This window comes from Bos javanicus, chromosome 7, assembly GCF_032452875.1.
Source record: "Bos javanicus breed banteng chromosome 7, ARS-OSU_banteng_1.0, whole genome shotgun sequence".
Lineage (NCBI taxonomy): Eukaryota > Metazoa > Chordata > Mammalia > Artiodactyla > Bovidae > Bos > Bos javanicus.
Window position 1 is genome coordinate 19,037,586 of NC_083874.1, and position 16,164 is coordinate 19,053,749.

Consider the following 16,164-nt stretch of genomic DNA (forward strand, 5'->3'; position numbering starts at 1 on the left):
GCTGTAATCACTCCATTTCACAGACAGGGAAACTGAGGCTGACAGAGGCAAAGCACTTGCCCAATGTCCCTGTTCAGCATCCTTTACTGCCCTGCCCCATGCCTTGGAAAGGCTTCTGATCCCATCAGTGTGCTCAGCTGCTCAGTTGTGTCTAACTTTTTGCGACCACATGGACTGTAGCCCACCAGGCTCCTCTGTCCATGGGGATTCTCCTGGCAAGAATACTTCAGTGGGTTGCCATACCCTTCTCCAGGGGATCTTCCCAACCCAGGGATCGAACCCAGGTTTCCCACATTGCAGGCGGATTCTTTACTGTCTGAGCCACCAGGGAAGTCCATCTAATCCCATCAGAGAGCAATAAATTGTTTTTTCTGAAAGACCCTGTGGAAGGAGTCACTTTCTCTCTTTTTAAAAATATTTATTTCTGTATTTATTTGGCTGCGCTGGGTCCTCGTTGCAGCACTCAGGATCTTTGATCATCCTTGCGGCGTGTGAACTCTTAGTTGTGGCAAGTGGCATCTACTTCCCTGACCAGGGATGAAACCTGTGTCCCCTGCAGTGGAAGCAGGGAGTCTTAATCACTGGACTGTCAGGGAGTTCCCTGCCGGTTCTTAAATATCGAATAAATGGAAGCATGCAGTATGTATCCTTCTGTGTCCACCTTCTTTTGTTCCGCATGACTCTTCGTCGTCTGGGCTGCTGCCTGTACCATCAACTTGTTCCTCCCCCTGCACCTGGAGAGGCCTCCCATGATGTGGCTCTACCACAGTTTATCCATTTGCCAGTGATTAGTTTTTAGCTATTCCCAGCAAAGCTGTCATGACCGTTTTTGTGAAATTTGCTCAGTGGAAATATTCTTTTCCCTTCTATGTAGATCTAGGCATTACATTGATGAGTCAAAAGGAAGAAAATACACTTCCATTTTGTTAGAAGAACTCCACTATCTTCCTATATATTGGTGTCTCCTCCTTCTTTGCCTCACTCTGGTTTCTTCACGTCTGCTTTCTTGGGACTACCTTCCAAATAAACCAAACTTGTCTTAGGCTCTACTTTCATGGGTTTTCCAAATTTAGCTAATTGGACACTGATGAAATATAATAAGATGGCTCCATGGGTTGTACCTTCAGTTCCTATGTCCACAGCACCTCTGGCGATGGATGGACATCTTTATAGGTTCATACAGGTGATGGCTCATCTTTGTAGGTACATGTGGCCCCCAAGCTTTTGTGTCTGATGAATGTGACAGGGTTTCATACATTAGCATCTCAACTGAATACTTATTAGATGCTAGCACGAAGCTTGGCATAGGGGGGCTACAAAGATGAAACTGGTGCGATTAACTGGGGTTCCCCCCACCCAGTGGTCACTGGAAGAAATAAAAGGTTGGTGTGTTTTTGTTTGTTTTTTGTGCCATTCCACAGAATATGGAATCTTATTTCCCAGACCAGGGATTGAACCCACATCCCCTGAAGTAAAAGCGTGGGATCTTAACCACTGGACCACCAAGGAAGTCCCAAGACTAGTGGGGCTTTTTTTTTTTTTTTAACCAAAGGAAGGATTCCCCTAAATAAGGATCAGTGGGGAAGCTGCTCAAAATGCAGATTCCTTGAACTACCCCACCCCTGGCTTATTGAAACTGAGAGGATCCTGGGAAGGTGCATTCTCTATGAGTTTCCTAGGGGAATCATCCTCATACTAAAATTGGAGAATTCAAGCAAGAGGTGATAGTGGGCAGGCTAGTTGTTGAGTATACCTGGTGGGAAATGACAGGCTATTACTCTCAGCAAGGAGGGGCAAGATCATGCAAGTCACGTGAGGATATTTGAATCTTATCCTGCAGGTGATGGGAGTCTTGAAAGAGTTAAAGCAAGGGTGGGACATGGTCAGATTTGTGATCTAGAAAGACCCCTCACTGTATGTGGGGAATGAAGTGGCTGTGTGTGTGTTTTGAGGGAAGAAGGAAGAGACTATGAGATGAACAGGTAGTGATGGAGGTAGGGGGCTGGAGAAGAGGACAGATATGATGAGAATGACTTTCCCTGGGGAATATGGGAGAGGGTGGGTCTCTGGGATGTGGAGAGCCTGCCACATGATGGGGGCCTGAAGGGAGGGGCAAGTTTGGAGTTGGGTGGATTGGGCATTCAGCTTGACATTACTAATTTGGAGTGATGGAGAGACACCCAGGGATAGGTATTCTTAGCTCCTCTTTCACTGGGGTCCCTAAGGGCAGTCTCTGGGTGCCTTTCATATCTGAAAGCTCTCTCATTCCCAGAGAAGAATTCTAAATATACCAGAAAGTCTCTCACAATTAGCCTTAACCCAGATATTGAACTCTCTCTCCCCTCCCCATTCATGAAGAGCCTCTGGCATTTAGATATCTCATAATCCTATTTTCTCTGCTTGTTAATGGACCCACTGAGGCAGTACTCCTGGGAAAGAGAAAGATTTCATTCGTCTGGAGCTGAGGAGGGAGACGAGGTTGCCAGAGCTAATGAGGAATCAATGCCTTGTAATTGCTAATTAAACGAGCCTGGCTCTCTCCTGGGGCTATTAGTTGGCTGGCTGGCCCTTGAGTGTCCACAAATTTAATTATTCTTCCCAATAAACACCTGCTGCAACCATCACCCTCTGGTATCTCTTAGGGGAGACCAGAGAGAAGTGGGGTCTTCATGTATGTTCCAAAACCATCAGTTCATTTATTGATGGGTGTATTGATTTATTCCAAGATGCCTTTGTTGAGTCAACAAATGTGTTTATTGAGCACCTGCTGTGTACCAGGCCATGGACTGGGTACCAGGGACACAGCACTGAACATACAAGCACAGTCTCTGCCCTCATGGAGCTCACAGTGTCATTGGGGGATGGTTCTGTAAATAGCTAGCACAAAAACAATTAGACCAAGTGCCAGTGGAAGCTTCCCCAGGTCTGTGAGAATGTATAATGTAGACTGGACATAGGGAATGGTCAGGCAACAAAGAAAGATTCCCTTGATGAAATGAGGCTTGGATGAAGAGGCAGAATGAGCCCTGGGGCACACTGGGTGGCGGGGGAGGTGCAGAGCAAAGGTGAAGGCTGTTCTGAGACTGAACTGAGTTGGATGTGACTTAACTGGGGGGTCAGAGAGAACTGGGGGTGAGCTTCAGTGATGCCACAACCCACCTACTAGACACAAGTTTGTATGTGTTCCGGTAATTGGTCTATGGAACTGATGGCAAGGTCGGGGAGGAAAAAAAAAAATCACTCCTCAGAACTGTTATTGAGAAGTCTCTGTAAAACCCTAACCTAGGGAGGCCTTCAAATGCCATTCCTTCATTGATCCCCCAGGAAGGTGTAATGAGATAGTTAAGAGCCCTGAGCTCAGAGGCAGGTGTTTTGTATTTCCAGGCCTGTGGGATGCATCTGAGGGACAAGGCCAACAGCATATATTGCCATATGTTCTTGGGGTGCATGCCCCCTATATTGTTCCCTCCCCTGCCCTTGTTCCATGGTATTAGCCCAACCCCTGGGTGGAAGTGATTCCTCCCTGAGTCCCCACCCCCAACACTTCCTTGTTCATCTTGGGAGGAGGTCGACGGGAGTCCACGCTATGAGGAAGCTGTGACTTGTTGTCATAGTACATCAGAACAACAAAATCACTAGTCTTCCACACAGCACTAGACCACAACCGCTCCAGTCTTCTTCGCCACCGTCTGCCCCATGTCTTAGATCCCCACCGAGTTATGTCCCCTCACCTGAGCTAAGCCAAGACACCTGTTATCCACTGTCTCCTGGTATCCATTTCTGGTCCTCCTGGAGAGAGGCAGGGTCTGATCCCCAAAGGCCCAACTCCCAGCCAGCTATATTGGAAACATGGAATTTGGAGTTGGAAAGCTGTGGGGTTGACTTGCAGCTTCACTCTTGGGCTTGTTATATCTCTTCCCCTCTTTGGGTCTCAGTTTCCTCAACTGTCAGCTGAGTGTAACAAAAACTCATGTCCCAGGGCCAAAGAAGGTAAGATATAATATATGTAAAATGCTTGGCACTATGCTTCTCACAGAAGTCTGGAAAGAGGACACTAATGCCATGTTGGCAGGCGCCTGCCCCCCCCCCCACCGTACTACCGATTGGCCATCTCACCTGTTGTAAATTAGATTTTTGTGTGTGTGCACTTGTATCTCACCTGCTTGTCTGAAAAATAATTCGTTGAGAGATTCATTAAATGAAGAACAAGTCTCCAGAAACGTCAGACATTTCAGACCGCCCTCTGTACCACCACCCCTACCCCCACTTCTCACCCCCCTCACCCCCCCCACCCCGCTACCCGCCGCCCCCCGCCGCCCCCTCCCCCCCCCCCACCCCGCCCCGCCTCCTTGTGAGTACAAGGGCTTCCCGCTACCAGGGAAGCTATCCAGCGTCCTGGTTCTGAAATGAAGTCGGCCCCGAAATCCCTAGGAGCTGTCCGGAGCTCTGGTGCTGAAGCAGGTTGTGGCTTACTTCCTGGACCCCGAGCGGCGCTGTCCGGAGTCTAGGTGCTGAAATAAATAGCAATTTCCTTCCGTGGTCTTCGGAGAGCTGTTCTCCGCCTCGGCGCTGAAGAAACTTGATTTGCTTTCCTCTCCTCCCCAGGTCACTCCAATCCCCTCTGTTCTTCTCTCTCTTGGGAACCAGTACAGTTTTTTCCCCCTCCACTCTTCTTCCAGGCGCGCTTTCCGGCGCTAGGTAGGGGAGACACGGAGAGGTCTTAACTAGGACTTATACCTGCACCCCACCTCGTGGCATGTTTCCAGAACTTACCTCCCAGATAGTCAGCGCGGCTGGCCTCTGCTTTCCAGACCGTCAAACTTCACAGTCTTCGTCGCCTATTAGGAAAATGTCCATGCCCTGACCTGCAAACCAGCCCCATTCACAGGAACCCGGGTCCCCCAGACCACCCCCTCCCCCCACGCAGCTTCGTCCAGCCCTGTGTGCCTCACCTTTCAGTCCTGTAGGCAGTTGCAGGTGTCCAGTGGCTGCCTAGGCGGGGGACCTGCGCTTTTATGAGCTTCAGGGAAGGCGGGGCGCCGGGAATCTGGGGGAGGGGCTTCGCCAACCTGCCAATGGGACTCCGCCTCGAATGCAACTCCGAAGATTACCTCATAGGTTGTGGCCTCGGCTTCAGAATAAGAGTCTGGCATCTGCCCAAAACCTGGGTTAGAGGTTTTCAGGAGAGGGAAGGGGCACTCATTGTGTTCCCCAGGGTCTTCCCCCAGGGCCCAACCCCCTCCTAGGTCTCTGAACTCCCTGTCAGCTCAGGAGCCCTGGTCTATATCTGCTTCTCCCCATCCCCAGCTTGTGCTATTGCTGAATCAGGAGAGAGAAAACTAGTGCAAAGTGCAGAACATATAAGTCCAGTTCCAGATAAGGAAACTGCAGTCTGTGGGACTAGAGGGCTCAGAGGAGACTGGGGCTGAGGTGAGATTAAACCCGAGATTTTTTTAAAAAATAACTTGCTAGGATTCTTTAAATATATATGTTTATTTATTTGGCTGCTCCTGGTCTTAGTGCGGCATGTGGAATCTTTAGTTGAGGCATGCAAACTCTTAGTTGCAAGCCTAGATCTTTTTATTCCTTGATTCAAAATCAAACTCATAACTTTAGTTTATTGTTTTGCTTTCCTGAGCAGGCTCTGAGCCAAAACACACACGAACTTGGCTTCAAACTCAGATTTTTCTCCTCCTTGCTGTGGGTATTCCAGTACAATCAAACCTCTTCATACTTCAGTTTCCCCAGTTGTGAAATGACAGTGATTGTAGTACCTTCTCAGAGCATTGAGATGAGGAATTAATGATATTTTTGTGGATTGCATGTTGGAAATAAATAATCAGGACTGGGGCTAGGGTGAGGGAGCCAGTGGCCTCAGATGCAAAACTAAAGGGGCTACAAAAAAAAAAAAAACCCCTCAGTAATCCAGTGTTTTATGAAATAAAAATTAATGTAAAAAATCCACAATGAACAAAATACCTAACTTTAAGTAAAGACTTGATCAGCATTACTGATTTCTCCTCTTGCCTCAGGCTCCAGTGCAGCTTGGCATGGCACTCGAAATCATGTCTGAACATGATAAGTTTCCCAATAGTGTAGCTATGATCATTTTCTGAGACATTCCACTCACTTACTGACTCAACAGACTTTTCTTCTATTAGAGAATGAGGACACATACATGAAATCAGCAACCAACACTACCTTTATGGAGGAAGACATGAAGCTGTAACTATGCTTAGAAGTACTTTGTGTGACAACAGAGGGACTTGTGTCCTGGCTTGTGCTGTCCCTAGTGTGAACGTCCCCTGAAGGAGCTGCTAATTGTGTGGAATCTGAGCTCACAAGTGAGCTACCTGGAGATCCCCTGTGAATTCAGGGGCATCAGATAAGGCACCTAGTGTTTGTCAACAAAGTGCCAAACCAAGGGTTAGCCCCATCCATGCATTGGGGAAAAGTTCAGTCAAACCAATAGGGACGGGGCTCCCCTGGTGGCTCAGTGGTAAAGAATTCTGCCTGCCAATGCAGGAGACACAGTTTTGATCCCTGGTCTGGGAAGATCCCACATGCTGCAGAGCAACTAAGCCCAGGCACAACAACTATTGAGCCTGTGCTCTAGAACCTGGGAGCTGCAACTGTTGAGCCTGAGCATCACAACTACTGAAGCCTGAGTACCCTAGAGCCTGTGCCCTGCAACCAGAGAAACCACCGCAATGAGAAGCCCAAGCACTGCAGCTAGAGAGTAGCCCCTGCTCACCACAACTAGAAAAAAGCCCACACCGCAACAAAAATCCAGCACAGCCAAAAATGAATCATTAAAACAAAAAAACATAAGGATGGATGCAGAAGGGAATTCTGACACATAGTAGATACTCACCAAGTTCACTGTCAGCTACATGACTTGTGGGAGTGCAGCTGAAACACTCTGCCTTAATTCTTCCATTCTGCCTCCCACATGGAGGACAGCTCTGACTTCCCAGCTCCAAAGGAGGAGCATGGAGCCTGCCATGAAAGGAAGAGGAAGAAACAGGAATGAAGTCTGGGGGTGGCTACCTCATTTATTTTTTCTCCTCTTAAAAAAATTTTTTTTTAAAGAAATTCAAACCCACAGGAAAGTTGCAAGAATAGTGCAATGAACTCGAATCTCATCTTTACCTGGATTAATCCACCCATTGTTAACATTTGGCCACGTTTACTTTCATGGCATCCGTTCCCATCACTTCATGGCAAATAGATGGGGAAATAGTGGCTGACTTTATTTTTCTGGGCTCTAAAATCACTGCAGATGGTGACTGCAGCCATGAAATTAAAAGACACTTACTCCTTGGAAGGAAAGTAATGACCAACCTGGACAACATATTAAAAAGCCAACAAAGGTCCATCTAGTCAAGGCTATGGTTTTTCCAATGGTTATGTATGGATGTGAGAGTTGGACTATAAAGAAAGCTGAGCGCAGAAGAATTTATGCTTTTGAACTGTAGTGTTGGAGAAGACTCTTGAGAGTCCCTTGGACTGCAAGGAGATCCAACCAGTCCATCCTAAAGGAGATCAGTCCTGGGTGTTCGTTGGAAGGGCTGATGTTGAAGCTGAAACTCTAATACTTTGGCCACCTGATGCAAAGAGCTGACTCGTTGGAAAAGACCCTGATGCTGGGAAAGATTGAGGGTAGGAGGAGAAGGGGATGACAGAGGATGAGATGGTTGGATGGCATCACCAACTTAACGGACATGAGTTTGGGTGGACTCCAGGAGGTGATGGACAGGGAGGCCTGGCATGCTGCAGTTCATGGGGTCGCAAAGAGTCAGACACAACTGAGCGACTGAACTGACTGACTGACTTTCTCTTTGTCTTTTTCTCTACAGATATCTTTGCCTCTGTTCCAATCATGTAAACTGCAGACACAACTGCCCCTTCATCCTAAATACTTGAGCACACATTCCCCAAGATCAAGTCTACTATGTAACTTAATGCAATGATCCCAACTAAAAAGTTAAAGCTGTTACAACACCACTGTCTAATCCAAAGTCCACATTCCAGTATCACCAGTCGTCCCAGTCCTGTGTGTTATTTTTTTAATTAATAAAATTGCTTTACAATATTGTGTTAGTTTCTGCTGTGCAACAATGTGAATCAGCCAGCCATGTGTATACATATATCCCTTTCCTCTTGAGCCTTCCTTCCACCTTCCCATCCCGCCCCTCTAAGTAATTACAGAGCACAGAGCTGAGCTCCCTGTGCTCTACAGCAGCTTCCTGCTAGCTAGCTATCGCCAGTCCTGTCATTAACGGCATTTCTTCCCAAGCCAGGATCCAATTCAGAATCATGCATTGCATTTCATTGTCCCATCTTCCATTTCTTTTGCAAAGGGGTGGGCTTTGTAATAAGAAGATGAATCAGACTCCAGGCTCTTCCTTTCAACCCCTTTGGCCCCATCTCTGTCTTCTACAAGGGTGTGCCGTGTACACAGGGTCTGCCCCCCCCCCCCCATTTGTGTGCTTAGTCACTCACTCGTGTCCAACTCTTTGTGACCTCATAGACTGCAGCCTCCTAGGCTTCTCTGTCCATGGGAATCCTCCAGGCAAGAATACTGGAGTGGGTTGCCATGCCCTCCTCCAGGGGTTCTTCCCAAGCCAGGGATCTAACCCAGGTCTCCTGCATTGCAGGAAGATTCTTTACCAACTGAGCCACCAGGGAAGCAGGGGTTTGTTTAGAGGATTTCTTAAGTCCCCTGTCCTCCAAAATTCTGGAAAGACATGACCAGATCTGCACCTCACCTCCAAAACCTACTTGATACATTCATCTACTCCAGAAAAAAAAAAGTTTGTTTGTTTGTTTAATATCTGCTATATACCAACTACTTTCCTCATGGCTTAAACAGTAAAGAATCTGCCTGTAATGCAGGAGACCCAGGTTTGATTGCAAGGTCGGGAAGATTCCCTGGCAAAGGGAAGGGAATGGCAATCCACTCCAGTATTCTTGCCATGGACAGAGGAGCCTGGTGGGCTATAGTCCATAGGGTCACAAACAGTCAGACACGACTGAGCAAGTAACACACACACATGTGCTAGGCACTGGGAATATAACAGCGAACCAAGCTAATGATTTTTTTAGTGCAGAAGATAATAAACAAGTAAAGAAATAAAGGAACAGGATAACCTCACACAGTGATGACTGCTATGAAAAAAAAAAAAAAAAACCAGACCAGGGGTTTGTGATAATGCAGCAGTCAGCAAAGTTTTCTGTAAAGGGCCAGAAAGTAAATATTTTCAGCTTTGCAAGCCAGCTGGTCTCCCTCGTGGCTACTCCCCTCTGCTGTTGTTGCTCAAAAGCAGCCTTGAAGAATATATAACTGGATAAGTGTGACTGTGTGCCAATAAAACTTTATTTGTAAAATAAAGTGGCAGCTGTGGAGAAATTTAAAGGATAAACATGAGACTGAAGGAACAGTTGTTGTAAAAGCCCTGGGGGCAGGGGAACAGGTCCTGATGGATGTGTTGGAGGATGACCAAGGGTGGTATTAGGAGATATAATCAGAGAGAGGTGTCCAGGGGTCTGGTCACTCAGGACAGGAGTCGATCACACAGAAAAGCCTCTCCCAACTTTCTTCCTCTCCCTCCTCAAGCTTTTACTTTGTGCAGGGTTCTGTGCCAAACATTCTACATGCCAAGTATTTCTAAGGCCTTGGGACAACCCCATAGGATACATACCATTGTTGTTCCCAATTTACAGATGAAGAAACTGAGTCTCAGAGTTGCTAAGAAGCTAACGCAAGGCCACCCAGAAAGCAAGTGAGCAAGTGACACACTGGAATTTGAATATAGCTCTGACTCTTGGTTCCAAAGCTCATGCCCCTCTCCACTGTCCCTCCACATTCCCTTCTTTTTTTAAGAAAAAAAGTATTTGGCTGTGTTAGGTCTTAGTTGCATGCGGGATCTTTAGTTGGAGCTTGTGGGATCTAGTTCCCTGACCAGGGATTAAACCTGGCCCCCATGCTTTGGGAGCTCAGAGTCTTAGCCACTGGATGACTAGGGAAGTCCTTTCTCCTCCTATTTAAAAAAAAAAAAAAAACATCTAAGGAAGCTTTCTATTCAAACCTTGCAAAATGCTCTTTTTTACTTACTAGCATGTGTGGAAGAACAAGACATAATCTTTGACAAAACATCTAAGATAGACAGTCCCGGGCTGTTACAGCTCCAAATGAACAAAGCTGTGATGGAGGAGACTTGTGGGAACTCAGAGGAGTCACCTGCCCCCATTCAGGCCAAGGAAGGAGGAGTAAATCAAGGAGGGCTTCCTGGAGGTTGCCCCACTGTCTAAACCCTTAGGCCGAGGAGGAGCGAGCTAGGTGAAGTTGCAGGAAATGCATTCCTGATGGGGGAAACAGCATGTGCAAAGGTCAGGGGAGAATATGGACTCTGCACATTTGGAGTCAGGACCCCTGGTGCCTCCTCTTAGCCCTCTGAGCCTGCCTTTCAGTCTGACAGGTCCATTCAAAGAGATGGGGCCACTTTTCCTTGCAAACACTGGCACCTCAGGAGGCTGCATTCCGCCTTCCAGAATTCATCATAGCTGGCATTTAAAAATCACTTACTGTGCCCTTGCTCATTGGAGCTCTGCCCTTGTCAGCTCGCTGGGAATCTCAGCTTCCCGGCGCTGAGCCCTCTTTGTTCCGCCCGAGCCTCCTGGGTCCCCAAGATCCTCACCATTTGCATATGTCCCAGGCAGGTGCAGGTGGGCAGAAATGGATGAATCTCTTTATAAAACGTTCCCCGGGAGACTCCAGTTAGGAACAGTAGTAGCTCATTATCTCTGGGGATAATAAGCCAGCAGTGAGAATTAATTAATAGCTCATCACGGCAGAAATAAAGGTTTAGGAGTAAGGGTTAAGGGTCTAGGATGATTCTTCCTCCCTGTCCCCTGCCTTACACACACACACACACTCACGCACACACACAAGCACAGAGAGGCACACGCACACACAGCCCCTTCCTCAGCCGTTACTATAGAGACCTCCTTCCTGCCACCCTCATGAGCATTTACAAACCAAGACTGCACAGATGGTGGCCTCAGCGGGCCCGCTGTTCTCTCTTCTAAGGACAGGCCTTGGAGCCCCGAGGATTAAGGAAACAGGGCTACTCTGGACAACATCTGCCTGGGGCCCCGAAACCTGACCCTGAAGCCCAGGCAGGGGGAGATTAATGGAAGCCTTTATCCAGAAGGGACAGTGTGCACAAACAGGACCACACACAGGTCGCCCTCCCCACCTGAGGCCACCAGGGAATCCCTCATGAAGGTCTCAGTCCGCCCCCATCCCCTCGAGGGAGAATCACCCCAAAGGTCAGGCAGTTTAAACTTCAGACCCTGTGACAAAGGGGAACAGCTTGCCGTGTGTGTCCTGGAAACTACTGCAATAATATTACCTAGGGTTTCCTGAGCATCTATTGTGTGTCAAACATCGCACACTTTATACATAATAAATGCATGGTGTGTGTGTGCGTGCCTAGTCACTCAGTCGTGTCCAACTCTTTGTGACCCCATGGGCTGTAACCTGCCAGGCTCCTCTGTCCATGGGATTTCCTAGGCGAGAATACTGGAGTGGGTTGCCATTTCCTTCTCCAGGGAATCTTAACAACCCTGCAATCGAACCGGCATCTCCTGCATTGACAGGCAGATTCTTTACAACTGAGCCACCTGGGAAGTCCAATCACAATGATACTAGTGCTCATTTATCTGTCATTAACTATATGCTTCGGAGAAGGCAATGCCACCCCACTCCAGTACTCTTGCCTGGAAAATCCCAAGGACGGAGGAGCCTGGTGGGCTGCAGTCCATGGGGTCGCAAAGAGTCGGACACGACTGAGTGACTTCACTTTCACTTTTCACTTTCATGCATTGGAGAAGGAAATGGCAACCCACTCCAGTGTTCTTGCCTGGAGAATCCCAGAGAGGGGAGCCTGGTGGGCTGCCATCTCTGGGGTCACACAGAGTCGGACACGACTGAAGCGACTTAGCAGCAGCAGCAGCAACTATATGCTTAGAGCTTTATAAGGGCAAGGATCTTGCCCATTTGTTATTCTTTTCTTTTAAAAATATTTATTTATTTGCGTTGGGTTTTAGTTGCAGCACATGGGATCTGCTGTTGTGGTGCACAGACTCTCTAGTCATGGCACACGGGCTCCAGGGTGTGTGGGCTCTGCTGCGTGTGGGCTCTGCTGCATGTGGGATCCTAGCTCTCTGACCAGAGACTGAACTTGCGTCCTCTGCATTGCAAGGCAGATTCTTAACCACTGAACCTGCTGATCTTGCCCATTTTTACCCCAGTGCGTATTTTCCAGTGCTCAGAATTGATAGCCATTAAGTGAATGAATGAATGATCGAATTTACTCCTCTCAGCCACCCTGCTGCATAATTACTGAATCCCCTTTTTTTCAGAAGTGGAAACTGAGGCTCAGAGAAGTGGAGAGATCCTTCCAAGGACACCGAGGAAGTAGGGAGCAAAGGAGGGACCTGAAGGGAGGTCTTCCTATTGCAGAGACCCCCTGTGACTCATTTTGAGGAGGCTCAGAGAGGGAAAGGAACTTTCTCCAGCTCACACAGTATGTCAGGGATACCAGCCAGGACTAGAATCCAGCTTTCCCAGCCCTCTCTCAGGTGCCCTTTCCCTTGGCTCTCCCATAGTTCCTTGTAGTCCTAGTAGTAAGTACAATGTCTGGAAAGCATTGGGCCACAGTAGATATTTGTGAGGGATGCGGTGGGCCTTTCCAGAACCCTTCTCAGGTGGTTATCTCCTCTGATCTCACACCCTTGCCTTCCAGGTGTCCAGAACTTGGAGTTTTGTCCCTGTCTGAAAGGTGAGGGAAGAGGGAAGCACAGAGCCTCTGGATGGGTAGCTCATGGTCACACCCGAGGTGAGGCTGGGGCTGGATGTCTCCACCCTGCCACTCCTTTGAACGGCTCCTCTCTTGGTATCCTCCTGTTTTCAAAACCAATTTTCTAGTTACTGAGCACCTACTAGTTGTGGGATCTTTCTGCTTCATCTCATCCTCATGTTAACCTACCAAGCTCTCTGCTCTTAGCCTCTTTTCCCAAAGACAGAGGCAGACATAGAGGTTGAGACACTTGCCCAAGCACACAGGGCAGATAAGAAGGGAGAGCTGACATTTGAATCCAGAGTCCACATACATGGCCACATTCTGTGGTTGGTGTTTGTGTCCTGAGTGGGACCAGCCCCCAGTCTCTGAAGGGGGGTTCTTGGGCTGCTGAGTCGAGCAGTATAGCCCAGTCAGTAAAGACCTGGTTTCCCCTTCAGCCCTGAGTCCTGGAAGGACCCTGAGTTAATGCTGTCTTCTCCCTTCTCAGCTTTTGGACATGTTTCATAAACTGTATGGAAAAAATTTCCCATACAGCCCTCCCACAACTGTCCTTGCTCTGACTGCCTGACCTAGCGTCCTAGTGGCCGTGGAGGAGGGGACAGGAACAGAATTCCTGACTGCCACAGTGGTGGAGGGGAGTGCACCAAAGCTGAGGCAAAGAAGAGATAAGCATGTTTCAGGGGGCCCCTCCATGCTATCTGTGCAGGAAAACACAAGGGTTGATCAGTCAGAGGGTGCAAAGGCATGGAGCGGAAACCAGCCCTGGAGAAACTTCGAGAAGAGGCCAGATACATGCTCTCCCATCCACTGAGATCCTGGGTCATTCCCTGTGGTCCATGATAGAGTAGGTCTGTGGAGCCTCTGGTCTCTGTAATGAGGCTGAGGATTCAAACCCGCAACAGAGCCCAGTACACAGCAGGGGCTCAACTAATGCTTGTTGATGAAAGAATGAACAAAGCAAAAAACTGGAAGGAATTTAAGAGATTGGCTAGTCGAAGAATGGAAAACTCAAGTGCCCACAGGAGTGTTTCACGTTGAAAACCTCCGATTTGGGCTCTTTTAAAAAGAATTATTCAAAGAAATGAACTTCAGTGGCAGCCAACTCGCCATGAGGTCCCTTATCCAATCCCTTCATTTTATCTATGGAAGAAACTGAGTTCAGAGCCACTGAATGACATTTGGACGGTCTCACAGACCATAACTGAAAGCTGGGACAGTGATGAATAGTTTCCTTTTACTGAATGCTTACTATGCGCCTCCCATACATTCTCTCAATGATACTTAAAATCCCCATGAATAGATACTGGGATTTTCCAAGTTGCTTTTTAACTGATGGGGAATCAGAGGCCCAGAGTGGTTAAGGGAGAGTCACACAACGCTAAATGGAAGCGATGGGATTCGAACGTGTCTATCCAGAACTGAGTCTGTATGCACTCCCTACAAGAGCGTATTTTCCATATCTTTCATACAGAAGGAAACCGAAACTCAGCGGAGGGTGGGTGGGAGGTGGGGGTTCGTGTGTGATTCAGTACAGCCAACCGCTATCGAACAGTTCCGTGAGACCACGAATTTTAGGAATCAAACCCATTGATCTGATTCGCGCCCCCAAACCCAGAAATACCCAAGCAAAAGGCTAGGGTTCCCCACCCCTACCGCTAGCGAGCTGGCCCTCCTCCCTTACAGTAGGTGTATACAGTAGGCGCTTAATGAGCGCTTTGATGACAATTACGGAGGCAAAGGCGAGGTTGCTGAGGTAAGAAGGTCCTGCTTCTCTGCCCTGCATGCTCAACCTCTCGGGGCCTGCCCAGCCCCCAGCCCCAGCCCCCGCGCACTCGGGAGCTCTCCCGCAGCAATTACGGTAATTAGCTCCGAGCGGCTGGCGGGGGAGGGAGGACGGAGGGAGGCGGACTTTGGCCCAAACTGACCTGCTTCCCGGCCGAAGCTCAGATTGGTCTGCGCCAGGCACGTGGCACCCGCCACGGACTTGTTGCTGGGCATCCCGGCGTTGCCAAGGCAACGCCTGCCGCGTGTCCTCTCTGCCAAGAGCCGGGGAGAAGTGGCTGTGCTGAGGGTCTCGAGACTCACAGGAGGCGAAGAGGGGGGATCCGAAGAGCGAGGCGAGCTGCCTCTCTTCCCCAGCTCTCTCCAGGCCCGTCCTACCCCCCCCCCCACCCCCCCCGTCCCGGCAGCCCAGTCGCCCTTAGGCTCCTGGGAACGCGTCGTCTATAAAGACGGACCCAGCAGATTCAAGGTCGCAGACAGAGCCAGGGCACACGCAGCACCCTTGCCACGGACTCCCCCGTGCGCAGACAGGGTATATAGGCAGAATGGAGAGGCACTGATCCTGCATTAACAAGCACACAGTTGCTCAAAGCCCTCCAGCCTCATAGCCTGTATTCAGAGGGGTGACGCCAGACAAGGCAGAAATGAGACGTCTTTGTGCCCCCGATCATTATTCTCATCACGGGACCCCGTGCACCTGATGACTGCCACCTGGAGGGCCTCAGCTAAGCACATCACCTGCATCTCATCCTCATTACCTGCCTATATTAATCCCATTTTACAGATGAAGAAACTCAGGCTCCGAAAGGGGCAAACATGTAGCCAGGAGGCAGGGACTCCACCCTTCAAGGGTGTGCCTATTAAAGCCCATATAATTCTTCCCTTTATAAAGTTAAGCTAATGATAACAGTAAAAGTAGTAATAATGATAGTGTATTAGCCATTGTTGTGTAACAAATTACCCCAAAACTTAGTGGCTGAGAACAACAATATGTATCATCTCACAGTGTCCATGGGTCAGAAATTTGCATGTGACTTGGCTGGGTTCTCTGCCTTAGAGGCTTTCCGGCTGAATTCAAGGTGTTGAGCAGGGCTGTGGTCTCATCTGAGATTTGACTGGGGAAGGATCCACTTCTAATTCATGTGGTTCTGGGCAAGACTCAGTTCCTAGAGGGCTGTTGACTGGAGGTGGCTGTCAGTTCTTTGCCATGTGGGTCTCTGCATCACAGTAGATTGCTTCATTAAAGCACATTAACCCAGGAGACAACAGTCTGCTAGCAAGATGGGAAGTCGGAGTCTTTTATAGTATAACCTAATCACGGAGATGACATCCCGTTACTTTATGTGTGTGTGTGCTTATTGTGGTAAAATAAATGCAACACAAAATTTGCCTTCATAACTAGTTTAAGTGTACATTTCAGTGGCATTTAGTACATTCAAAATGTGGTACAGCCACCACCACTATTTCTCACCCCCAAACAGAAGCAAAAGCTCCCCATTCACCTTTCTCCTCA

The 16,164-nt window shown here is 48.5% G+C and overlaps 1 long non-coding RNA gene across 1 annotated transcript; it reads right to left on the reverse strand.

Annotated features, from left to right (window-relative positions):
- Positions 1-5,474: 5,474 nt before the first annotated feature.
- Positions 5,475-8,471, reverse strand: LOC133251984 (uncharacterized). Its single transcript, XR_009737785.1, has 2 exons — positions 6,875-8,471; positions 5,475-5,895 (listed from the first exon to the last, which is right to left on the reverse strand). It is a non-coding gene; the product is annotated as an uncharacterized LOC133251984 (long non-coding RNA).
- Between the last annotated feature and the right edge of the window lie 7,693 nt (positions 8,472-16,164).